This window comes from Salvelinus sp. IW2-2015, unplaced genomic scaffold (assembly GCF_002910315.2).
Source record: "Salvelinus sp. IW2-2015 unplaced genomic scaffold, ASM291031v2 Un_scaffold3132, whole genome shotgun sequence".
NCBI lineage: Eukaryota > Metazoa > Chordata > Actinopteri > Salmoniformes > Salmonidae > Salvelinus > Salvelinus sp. IW2-2015.
In genome coordinates, this window is record NW_019944422.1 from 1,607 (window position 1) to 15,008 (window position 13,402).

Below are 13,402 nucleotides of genomic sequence, written 5' to 3' on the forward strand. Positions count from 1 at the left end.
CTCCAGTTGAGGGTAAGTACTTATGGTACTACAACATATTAACTAGTATAAGTCTAGGATACTATAGTGTAGGGTAACTAGGGAGAACCTGAAACCGCCACCTCTTTAAGGAATACCTAGGATAGGATAAAGTAATCTTCTCACCCCCCCCCCCTTAAAAAGATGTTAGATGCACTATTGTAAAGTGGCTGTTCCACTGGATGTTCATGAGGTGAATCACAATTTTGTAAGTCGTCTGGATAAGAGCGTCTTTGCTAAATGACTTAAATGTAATGTAAATTGTAGGGTAACTATAGTACTAAGTATACTAGGGTATACTAGGGTACTATAGTACTAGGGTAATATCTAGGGTATACTAGGGTACTATAGTACTAGCGGTATACTAGGGTATACTAGGGGTACTATAGTACTAGGGTATATAGGGTATACTAGGGTACTATAGTAACTAGGGTTATACTAGGGTAATAACTAGGGTTTACTATTGTACTGGGTATACTAGGGTATACTAGGGTACTATAGTACTAGGGGTATACTAAGGGTATTCCCTAGGGTACTATAGTACTAGAGTATAACTAGGGTATACTAGGGTAATACTGGGTACTATAGTACTAGCCGTATACTAGGGTATACTAGGGTACTATAGTACTAGGTATAACAGGGGTTACTATAGTAATAGGGTATAACTAGGGTACTATAGTAATAGGGTATACTAGGGTACTAATAGTACTAGGGTTACTAGGTTTCTATAGTACTAGGTATACTAGGGTTAATACTAGGGTACTATATGTACTAGCGTATACTAGGGTATACTAGGGTACTAATAGTATAACCGGTATACTAGGGTACCTATCGTAAATAGTAGGGTATACTAGGGTACTATAGTACTAGGGTATACTAGGTTCTATAGTACTAGTATAGCCTAGGGCAGTACACCAGTGATGGCATTAATTCATACACACTCTAACCACTARGCTACCTGCCGCYCCATCTCAAGACATCCMTTCAAATACGGTGTACCTTTAAGTTGTAATTTTTGTCGACAGACTCATTAGAATATATCAAGAGAACGGGTTCAGAATATTATGTAGGGATCGATGACAGAAAGCTAAATATATGAATATTCATCTTCTGTTCAGTACCAACAGGTGATCAAAAAGTACTCTGATCTTGTAGATTGTTCAGGTTTAGGAAAGTATTTATGAGTCTGGTTTGGAGAGCCTTCATGCACGAAAGAAAGAAAACGATGGTTTGATTCATTCTGAAAATTGGCACATTCAGTTCTTCAACCCATGGTAATGTTGGAAGATCAGTGTACATCGAATTATAATAGGGGGAATAGTGTACAACAGTAGGCTATAYCCTCRTCTACTGCCTGCACTAACCATGGAACTGTGTGATGTCACAGCCAAGTATTGCGCCATCATTCCGGTTCAAACTGTTACGGCATGGTCTGCACCCCACTCCGTAGTGATGGAATTATCCATTTATTTTTATATTATCAACTGTTACTAATGAGCTTCAGCGACAGCCTCACACCCATGACGGCGTTTACAGAGGAAACAAATTCGTTGAGTGTGGTTAGAGTGTGGGGGCGGCAGGTAGCCTAGTGGTTAGAGTGTAGGGGCGGCAGGTAGCCTAGTGGTTAGAGTGTAGGGGCGGCAGGTAGCCTAGTGGTTAGAGTGTAGGGGCGGCAGGTAGCCTAGTGGTTAGCACGTTGGGCCAATAACCGAAAGTTTACTGGATCGAATCCCTGAGTTGACAAGGTAAAAATCTGTCATTCTGCCCCTGAACTAGGCAGTTAACCCACTGTTCCCTGGTAGGCCGTCACTGTAAAAGAATAATTTGTTCTAAACTGACTTGCCTAGATAAATAAAGGTTCAATTTAAACAATAAATTGGCAGTTGGTTATTAGGCCTACTGACGGGCGATACTGATAGCGACTAATATTTAACATGATAGAAACAGGAACCTCTCACGCTGTCATTGCCACCTGCTCTCCACTGTGTAKATGTCCTGAGAGGCTGATCCTATGGCAACATGTGATCCACAGCACATAAGTCATGATAGAAGCATATTTTCCACCTGCTAAATTGGGTCCTGTCACCCAATATCAGCCATAAGAGCTGGAGGGTTATCTTTTTCTATGTCTGAACCCTGATTGTGAACGTCATCATTACTGTCATCATCATCATCCTCATCCTCATCATCATCATTATAACACAATTCACTTAGGTCAAATAAAGACACACTGGGTTCTCCCCATTATTCCTCACCAGAGACTACAGTACCCAGAATCTCCAGTACCCACCTCCTCCATTCTTCTGACACAGGTAAGGGAACCTCCAGACGTTGCCCAGGCCTACAGAAAACCCAACCTGGGCCAGGATGTACTGCAGCTTGCTGTTCCAGGCCGGCCTCCCCTCCTCGTCCCCTGGAGAAGGTAGCAGGCCCTTGCCCATGGCCGGCTGGGCCCCGGGGCTGAGACCCATACTCATCCGGCTGCTCTTATAGTCCAGGGGCTCGGCCAGGGTCAGGAGGTCCGCCACTGACTCAGTGACTGGATCACTGTGAGGGAGTCCCAGGGTCACCTTGCTGTTCTTAAGCATGGTGACGGTGGGTGGTAGGAGTCTGACGGCTAGGGTCAGAGATGTTCAGAGGGTCGAATCCACAGAGATGTGAAGAAGGAGACGGTTGGGATACGCTTTGCTTTGTCCAGAATCTGTGAAGAGAAAGGTTAAGAGATGGTTACTGAATCAAATCAAATCAAATGTATTTATAAAGCCCTTCGTACATCAGCTGATGTCACAAAGTGCTGTACAGAAACCGAGCCTAAAGCCCCAAACAGCAGCAATGCAGGTGTAGAAGCACGGTGGCTAGGAAAAACTCCCTAGAAAGCCAAAACTAGGAAGAAACCTAGAGAGGAACCAGGCTATGAGGGTGGCCAGTCCTCTTCTGGCTGAATAAAACTGTATTATCAACAAGACCAAGGTGAAAATATGTTATTTCTGTTGGCCACCATTTCTGTGTATCAGTGGAACACATTGTATTACAAACCACAATAAAATCTGAAATCCATTTAAAGCTGAGTCACATGGGTGACTGCTGATCACATGAGTTGCAGCCAATGTGGGGGTCTGTTTGTGTGATTACTGGCCTTGAGAATATTGTTACAAGTAAACAAAGAAAACAAATCTAATTTGTCCACTTCATATATTATTTAGGAAAAATGTGGATGTGTGTTCCATGTCTAGAGTTACCGCTACGGTTTAGCGTTATTGAATATTTTGTGTGACCCAAGCTGTCTATTAATACCATTCAGCTATTTAAACTACAACAGCCATTCCAGTGCCTGCAGTGCCTCTCCTGTACCAGCATTGAAAAAAAATCCCAGTTGACCAAATGAAAAGGCAGCTGAGCAGTTCTACTTCTGGTTGAATAGCTGTATTGTCCAGGATCTATCATTATAAGGCCATTTGCATAGAAAATCTGACTGGAAATCGGCTGAGTTCAACTCCGTGTGTAATGATTGTAACGCTGCCTGGCTGGCTGGTGCTGGCTGCGGCTGGCTGGCTGGGTGCTGGCTGGCTGCTGCGGTGCTGGCTGGCTGGCTGGGTGCTGGCTGGCTGGCTGGGTGGGTGCTGGCTGGTTGGCTGGCTGGCTGGGTGCTGGCTGGCTGCCAGGGTCCTTCACTTTTCTTCCTCAGAGGACGGTTGGTTTAGCCCAACAGCTGATGGAGAAAGCCTGTGCTAAGTAGACTGAGTAGAGGACCAGCGCACGCAAGATTTGGTCCTGAGTTCTGGCACCGCGGCAGATAGTCCTCTGCCGCGGCGACAGTTCTGGCACCGCGGCCCAGACAGTTCTGCCACCGCGGCAGACAGTTCTGGCACCGCGGCAGACAGTTCTGGCACGACGGCAGACAGTTCTGACACGACGGCAGACAGTTCTGGCACCGCGGCAGACAGTTCTGGCACCGCGGCAGACATTCTGGCACCACAAACAACTGACAGCATGACATGAGTTCTGGCACCACAACAACTGACAGCAGAATGAGTTCTGACACCACAACAGCTGACATCATACTGAGTTCTGGCACCCAACAGCAGACAGGACAGCAGACAGGCAGTCCCAGTGCACATATATAGCTGTGAAGCTTGTCCGAGACCTGAAACGTGCGTTAGCTCCTCGGGCTAATGCCTAGGCTTTACTCAGCAGGCTAAACACAGTCGAAGCCACACAATATTTGAATGGCTTAAATACTTTAAATTGACATGAAATACTTGACATTTACATGAACGGACAATAATGGACGACAAGGACGTCAACGGTTAAAACGACAAGCAACAACTAAGCCAAGAGATAAGACCTCAGATTGGGGCATATATCTTGAAAGTCATATTATCAGACTTTGAGGTAAACCTTCTGAGCTGTTTCAGAGACTGGCTCTAAAGACATCACCTGTCGGACGGCAGACAGGTCTGTTTGATCTAAACTGAGGCCACTGACGCGGGTGAGGGTCAAGAGACCAGCTAGAGCACATATGTCAGAGTCAAGCCCGCGGGCCACATCCGGCCCGCGAGAATATTTTTACAGGCCCCTCCGGAATGCATCTTGATTATTATTAGAACCGCCCGCAGACCGCAGCAAGCCGGCAGCCGCAGATCTTCTTAAACGCCACCATACTACATTCCCACAATGCAACGGTGACGCCACCGAGCAGTAGGCTGCTTCATTTCAATATTTATTGCACAACAGATCTCGTCAGCATCACAGTAAAATTAACTCTTGCAGATACCCCATCAAAAATGGCAAAACGGAAGGGCGACACTGAGAACGGGGTTTCAAACAAACGGTGGGAGTCGGAGTCATATTTCACGGAGTAGAATGAGAACACTGTCCGTGTCTTCATGTGTGGAGCAAAGATGCTGGCGTACTGAAAGAGTTATATCTGAGACGACATTATCGAAACGAACACGCGGACAAAAACAAGAATTATAGCACATGGCAACAAAGGCTACAAAAGCAGAGGAATAAAACGCACGGCCTCAAATCTCGAACAGGCTCTGTTCAAAAAGCCAAATCACCAAGGCCAGGCTGCTGTCAAGAGCCAGTTTTATATTTGGCAGAAGAGATCGGCTAAATCAGCCCGGCCATTTACGGAGCGGGGATTTTCATCAAAACATGCATGATTAAAGTTATTGTGACGAAGTTGCCCAGAAAAAGGCAACCTCTTTTAAATGTGAGTCCTGAGCAGAAACACACATTGCCGAGAGAGTAGACCAGTTTTGTCCATCAATCTAAAAGAGCAAGCTGTGAAAAAGGGAAAAGATTCATTGCAATATTCCAATTGGCTTTGATGAGAGCACCGACATTTCTGGACATTGCCCAGTTGGTAATCTTCAGCGCGGAGTGGACTCCAGCCTAAGCGTGACAGAGGAGTTTTGACCTTTACGTCGCTATGCATGCACATACTACGGGCATGATTTATATGAAAGAGGGCCGGTTCAAGCATGTGTACAATGAAAGATGGGAGCTGCCTGGGAAAAACTCGTGCGTTGACAAACCCGACGGCAGCACCCCTGCGAGTGTGGACACAGGAGCTGGCACGTGGCGAAGATACGGGAAAAGATGCACAGAGGAAAACGCGACAGGTGAGCTTGCCAGCTTATCAATTGTATCATACACAGAGAGGCTTGTGCGGTAAAGCCTTTGAAAATGCGAGCATGTAATAGAGATCATCACGCGCCCACAGTGTAACTTTACTCAGAGCCAAAGGTTGAAGAAAACACCGCACAGTTCAAGCATTCTGACGGAGTTAGAAACGGTGCATTGGTGATTGCCCTTATCACACAGAGGATGCGATGGCTCACAGCCAGGGAAAGGTGCTTCAAAGATGTTTCGAGCTTGCGTGAGGAGATGTTGTTCTGTTCTGTGGACAGCAAACGGAAAAGACCACAACACAACTCGAGACGAAATGTTTCTGTTGTGAAATGGCTTTTCTGTGTGCATTACGAGTCATCTGAATGCAACATGAACTCCTGCAGCGTGCAGGGTCGGGGATCATGTCCCATCTCTGATATGTACAGTTACAAGTTGAAGGCATTTAAAACCAAACTGACTCTGTGGAGACGCACGATGCGGAAATAAAATTTGAGCCATTTCCCAGCTGCCAGCCTCCATGAAAGAGAAGCCTCCTCTACCAGGTGCGTTTCCCGACAGCGCCACAGTTGCGCTGATAAAATAGGGTATGCTGCCGCGACTTCTCGACGCCCGATTATGCTGACTTTGAAGCACAAAAAAAGCAGGTTCGGAATCTGCTCGGTAAACCCTTTGCTGTTGACTGGAAAGCTCACCACCAAACCTCCAAATGGAGTTGATTGACCTCCCAATGCTAATGTGACTCCGCACTGAGGGCATAAATATTCGGCAGTGGACGTGTGGCGGGAGTTCGCCCGTTTTCCTCCCCCGACACAATGCTCCCCAGCCTGCGCATCCAGGCTGCTCAACGTTGGCGTCTATGTTGGCAGCCATCTACCTGGTGAACAAACTGTTTTCTTTGATGAACCTGAACAAAACAATCACACAGAAGTTTCGACTTTACTGCCTGAAACCCTCCACTCAATTCTGTAGGGATTTCCTAGCTCAGAGGCCTACCCCGAAACATTGATGAACTTGGTGGAAAAGATGGACAGCCACCCAAAGTATCACCCTCAACCTCAACAACAGTGAACATTACGTGTGCACATCACAATATTTAAGAGTTTTTACTACTCAGTTCAAGTGTTTAAAAGTTAAAAGTTTAAATTTTTTTCACTGCATGTTACTTCTCCATTAAACAAAGTGTTCGTTTTCTTGATTAATAGATTCTTGTTTGCACGTTTATTTTATTGTCATCCCTTCAATCCAATATATATTTTTAAAAATATTTCTGCATTAGAGTGTGAATGATAGAAAATTGCTATTATTGATTTTTTTCTTTGAAGTAAATTCTAGCCCACTTTTGCGTAAAATAGAAAATATTTAGGCTACTGATGTGCCTTGCAATACCGCGTGTCTTTCAATTAATGCTCCATGTTATGGGGATTTTTATATATAAAGGAAATTTGTCTTTATGTGGTCTGTTAAAATTAAGAATTATGGACAGAGCCACTAAGAACTAATCATTTCTTATTTATCCTGATCACATATTGGAAATATATTTGTTAGGTTTCAGTAGTTCAATTAGGTTCACCTAGACTAATAATGCGTCATTTTAAAAAATTTCATATGAACATTCGAAACAGTCCGCCGCCCCTCGGCTTGTAAGCTAAATTTTTTATTTGGCCCTCCCGTCCATCTACTTTGACACCCCCTGAGCTAAGGATATAATTAAACATGGTCTCTCATGTGCAGCAGGGAGGGAGTGGTGGCCACCCAGAGACCAGTCCAACTGCACTCTGTCTGCACGCAACATCACATTCCTTAGCTAGAACAATCTCCTGCAGTCACGACATGCTGCTTTCACATACTACTCAGTGGACTCAGTCAGTATTCAATGAAACATGGCTCATCCCTTGGTTCTCACACACTCAGTACTCAACACCTCTTGACCTCTTCCAGAGAATAGATATTAGAGATAAATCAAGGCTTTGTCCCAAATGGCATCCTAATCCATATATAGTGCACTACTTTTGACCCCAAACCTATAGGCCCTGGTCAAAAGTAGTGCACTATATAGGGTGCCATTTGGGGACTTACACAATATGTATCTCTGAAGTCTACAGCGCTTCATCACATAGTCATCAGTTTAGTCTCAGTCTCACTGTGGCAGCCTATACACAGTACAATGTAATTGGTTTCAAAAAATAGTTGGTAAACAAACTAWAGCGAGACAAAATGTTCAAAGTCTCCAGGAGATATGCATCCTAAATGGCACCCTATTCCCTATCACTGCATACAATAACCTGTTTCCCAGTGTGCACATGTACAGTACCAGTATAAGGTCTGGAAACACCTACTCATTCAAGGGTTTTTCTTTATTTTTACRATTTTCTACATTGTAGAATAATAGTGAARACATCTAAACTATGAAATAACACATATGGAATCATGTAGTAACCAAAAAACGTGTTAAAAGAATCTAAATATATTTTATATTTTTGATTCTTCAAAGTAGCCACCCTTCGCCTTGATGACAGCTTTGCACACTGTTGGCATTATCTCAACCAGCTTCACGAGGAATGCTTTTCCAAAAGTCTTGAAGGAGTTCCCACATATGCTGAGCACTTGTTGGCTGCTTTTCCTTCACTCTGCGTTCCAACTCATCCCAAATCATCTCAATTGGGTTGAGGTCGGGTGATTGTGGAGGCCAGGTCATCTGATGAAGCACTCCATCACTCTCCTTCTTGGTCAAATAGCCCTTACACATCCTGGAGGTGTGTTTTGGGTCATTGTCTTGTTGAAAAACAAATGATAGTCCCACTAAGCGTAAATAAGATTGGATGGCGTATCGCTGCAGAATGCTGTGGCGTGTGCCGTGAATTCTAAATAAATKACTGACAGTGTCACCAGCAAAGCACCCCCACACCATCACACCTCCTCCGCCATGCCTCACTGTGGGAACCACACATGCGGAGATCATCCGTTCACCTACTCAGCGTCACACAAAGACACGGCGGTTGGAACCAAAAATCTCAAATTTGAGCTCATCAGACCAAAGAACAGATTTCCACCGGTCTAATGTCCATTGCTCGTGTTTCTTGGCCCAAGCAAGTGTCTTCTTCGTATTGGTGTSCTTTTAGTAGTGGTTTCTTTGCAGCAATTCGACCATGAAGGCCTGATTCACACAGTTTTCTCTGAACAGTTGATGTAGAGATGTATCTGTTACTTGAACTAGCTAATGTTGAATATTTTAATCCTGTTAATTTGCTGATGGTCCAAATATGTTGCACAAAATAGTGGTGAGAATATCATGCATAAACTGAATTTCATGTTTTTTCTTTGTCATGCCTCAGGAAGAACAGTCCACCATGTACTGTCTGCTGGTCAGTCAGCTGAGATTAAGCTATACAGACAGTGAGTAGTCCCATAAAGACATGGACTGACCGTAACATTGTTCTACATCTTATAATATTCTCAAGGATTTTGATGCATATAACCACTGCTAATACACCACACTGACTCAGATGCAGCTGCAAATCGGTATTGGAATGAAAGAGACAGGCATAAATCGTCGTCGGACACCCCGCACAAAGAGAGCAAAGGAACGGGAAATAAAATAGTGAAGTCACCAGAGACAATGAAAGCGCTAATCTCTTACTCAGCTCATTTCTGTGATATAGATAGGGAATAAATAATCATTCCAAAAAGTCGAAAATTGATAGGTGTTCCTGGTAGATAACTAACCTGTTGGTTACGGGTTTCGGTCTTCAAAAGACTCCCGGTATTCGCACAGCACACGCATAGTGATGTGAGAAAGTAGTGTACTCGGTCCCACATTCAAAGCTCTTTGTCAACAGTCAAAGGCCCCCTGATGCACTGGATTGTGTTGTAGGAAGCATAATCCAGACTGTCAACGGGCCCTGTCCTCTGGAGACACCTACCACTGCCTGGTTCCATCCTTTGCCTCTCTCTGTCTGTTGTTCCTGGAAAACAAAAGAGCGACTAAGGGGGACAAGGTCTCTGTGTTGGTTTGTTGACGGTGAGGATGAGGGGCCGGAACCTATCCCAGCTGGCCTGACACCTTGCTTTGTCCAAGGGCGACGTGGTGGGTGCAGCCGCCCGCCCTCGGTGCTTTTATTGGTGTCAGCGGGTCAGGGCTGTTGGTCGATCATCGGGACACACTCCTTCCACTGTTACATGGGCCTTCAATGTATAGCAAACAACAATGAAACTAAACTAACTTCGCAGCCACTTCTAATCCACAGTGTTCAGTGGGTCAGATACTACAGCAAGAGTAGCAAACAATGGTAAAGAGGAATTTGACTTGTTGGTTATTGCTGGAGATGGGGCTGGTATCTGTTAGTTAATGTGGTTGGTACTCGCTAGAGTTCATGGAAATGACTTTGGGTGAGGTGGCTGAAATAAAGCTAGTCCCTTCCTTAATGTTCCTGGTTTTGCTCATCTTACAAATCGCATGTCAACCTGAGACATCTGCGGTGGGCTTGTGTCACGCCTGCTTCCCGCTCTTCCCCCTGGCGCTTCGAGGGCAAACCGGGCTCCCCACATTAACGCAACACTGCCACCATCATTACGCACACCTGCTTCCTCCGTCATGCGCATCAAGCAATCATTTGGGACTCAACTGGACTCAAGAGTCAAACAATTTTAGATGTTTGATTAAGAAGTCGCCTTTACGCCGCTGTAGAGAAGAGTCAGGGAAATCGTGATTTGTCGTTGTCTCTCGCTGGTCTATCAGTGCAGCTCTGTATTCATGCATCGCTTTTCTGCTGTATCGCTCAGCCATTTTATACGTGCTTTTCTGCCTCACATGTTGTATAGTGTTTCCACCTTCTTTCAGGTTCCTCGTGTAGAGAGCCTGACGCTGCTAATATTCCAGTGTCTCTCATATGTTCATAGTGTGAGTGTATGCCTCGCGATAGTATGTGGGTGTATAGAGTTTTCTCTCCTCGTAAAACCGGATCCGTCTCCACGCTCTCTGCAGTTTACTCGGATCTCGGACGCATCATGCCACTTCACAGGTGTCATGTGTCCTTAGTTGCACGCCGCAATAATAACGAGATTGAATGCTACTAATTTCTGACGCGGCTCATGAGTCTTAATCCTTTTGGGCAACAGCTGGGTTCACTGCGATCTTACTGCCATCTCTATCACCCTAGATTCACCACTTGTGGGTGTGGAGTTGTACTAAATAGGATGCATCGAAAGATAATTTCAGTGTGTTGGTCTTACTAGATAGATTCTATAGAAAGCATGATACATGGGTATCTGCAACATATAATGTCTCGTGATATACATGGCCTATAGGACTCTTGAATTGAAGCGTAATACACGTGTGTTGTAGACGCAATAAAGAGCATTAGGGCACGATGCATAAAGGTCAGAGCAGGCATCTGAAATATACTACTTAGATTACATACACTGGAATCTCAATAAAAGAGAGAATTTCTGAGCCATAGCGTAATTCTGGTCAGATGAAGAACTCAATGCTAGAGAAACTCATCAATGTGACATTCACCTCCTTGCACACTCTCTGAGATAACAACCCATTATCACCTCGGATATCTCATATAAGCAAACACTGGAATCTCAAATAAACCAGCACAGCCTCGGGCTACATAATTCTTCCAATCTAAACAAAACTCGAGAACAGCAAGCTCGGGTGATGGATCGACCCACCATCTCTGGCAATATCACTAACGATACGTCAACATCACCTTGAGACGTAAACCTCTCCAATCCTCACACGAACAGACTTGGGCGCCGAGCAAAGGGCTGGCTCTCTCTTGAGACCTACAAGTGCCACCACTATGAGAATTAGAACAACTCCATCAATAAACAACACTGGAATACTTCATAAGCCACACACGGCGGAACCTCTGATCACTAGTCTACAACACACTCACTGCCTACACCCTCCTTATATCTCAAGCAACACTGGAATCTTCAATAAACACCAACACTGGATAAATGCTCACATTACAACTGCCTAGGTGATATCTCTAGGGCCCAATCAACTATGAAGGCGCAAGACGGAATGGTGGGGGATAACTATCCTCCATATTAGGAACTAATAGACTGGATCTAATAAACGCAAACTGGAATCTCAATAAGCAATACTGGAATCTCAATCAACAAACTGGCAATCTAATATAAGTCAACACTGGAACTCATGCCTGCTATGAATGAGCGTTGGTTTGAGTGAAACCTCTGCAGGTGATATAAGTAATATACTCTAGTTATACAACCTGACATATTGGAAAGGTCTAGCTGGCTATGTAGTAGATACTGGTAATCTCAATATATACCTATCAGAGTGAATCCTCAGCATACTAGCAAGCACTGGAATCTCAAGGTAAGCAACTGGAAATCTCGGGTATTTAGCTCTGACATCCGGTTCTTGTTTAGTTCTCGCAAATTGACAAACGCAGACTAACACGTGGATTGTGTCAATAAACCATACACTGAAGAATCAATCGATAATACGCTACTAAACTTCGGAAGGTGGAACATAGTGCATAAACAAGGAAGGGCTCTGTGGAAAACAGATCATTCACTTAAGCAACACTAGGATCGGTACGTCGGAATATCGGAGATGTTCGATCAATGATGGGTGGCTCAAAGATATAGTGCAAAGCTCAGACACTTCTGGACTATCTCACCCATCAAACACCACTACGCGAAGGATCCGGGGGATATCAATAAACATAGACACCTCAGCGTAGATACAGTGTCAGTAGGAACACGAACCACGCTCGCTGCGCACACATCCTCAATGTACAAAGAAATGCAATCTGATCAATTAAGGCAATGGAGGAATCCTCAAATAAAAGCCAAAATGAGCCCTAGAGACTGTCAGCACATCGATACAGGCGAGGCTAAACGCACACTGGAATCATCAATAAACGAATACTCGCGGACCAACTCTCAATAAGGCAACACTGGACCGCCCATCCTCAGCAGATCACACAGTACAGAAACAATCAGACTAAGCTTTGAGCCGTCGCGACTCTCATAGTAACACTGATACCACCTAGCGTAGTCTCTCAATCAAACAACAACTCGCACCATCATCGCTAATCAATGCACTACATACTGGAGGGCTAGATAGCACTAATACAACAAGCAGACTGGACAATAGTGTCAACGAGGAACACACAATATGTCACTATGACATATGCCGCAGCAAACATAACAGGCACAATACATCGGACACTCATCAATCAAGCAAGACGTGAGATGTAACAGTTTTGAAATATCAATGTCAAGAAAACGTCCATACGATAGTGCGAAAATCTGTTGAGTCAAATATATAACACTCGGGGTCAAAAATCAGTTAACAGTCATAACAGTCACATTACATGGGAATCGGCCCCATATCTCACACTGCCCAACACAACGACCTGGAACTCAAATAAACAAGCACTGGAATCTCAATTAGAACAACCAACTGTTGCGGAAATCTCAATAAAGCAACCATGGAATCTCAATAAGCAACACTGGGAATTCAATTAAAGCACACTGGAATCTCAATAAAACGACTGGAATCCATCAATAAGGCAAAAACACTGAATCTCAATAAGCAATACTGAAATCTCAATAAACAATCTCAATAAACAACACTTGGAATCTCAAATACATGGTCAAATTTAGCACACTAAATCTGTGAACAAGTCTCAATCTTTTCAAAACTCCGTATTGGTATTTAAAATGATGAGGATTGGTTTACGTTTTATTAAACTAATCA

General features: G+C 44.2%; 1 pseudogene; it reads right to left on the minus strand.

The window, feature by feature from the left end:
- Positions 1-2,288: 2,288 nt before the first annotated feature.
- LOC112075395 (sodium-dependent neutral amino acid transporter SLC6A17 pseudogene) overlaps positions 2,289-13,402 on the minus strand; it is a 19,531-nt pseudogene continuing 8,417 nt past the window's right edge.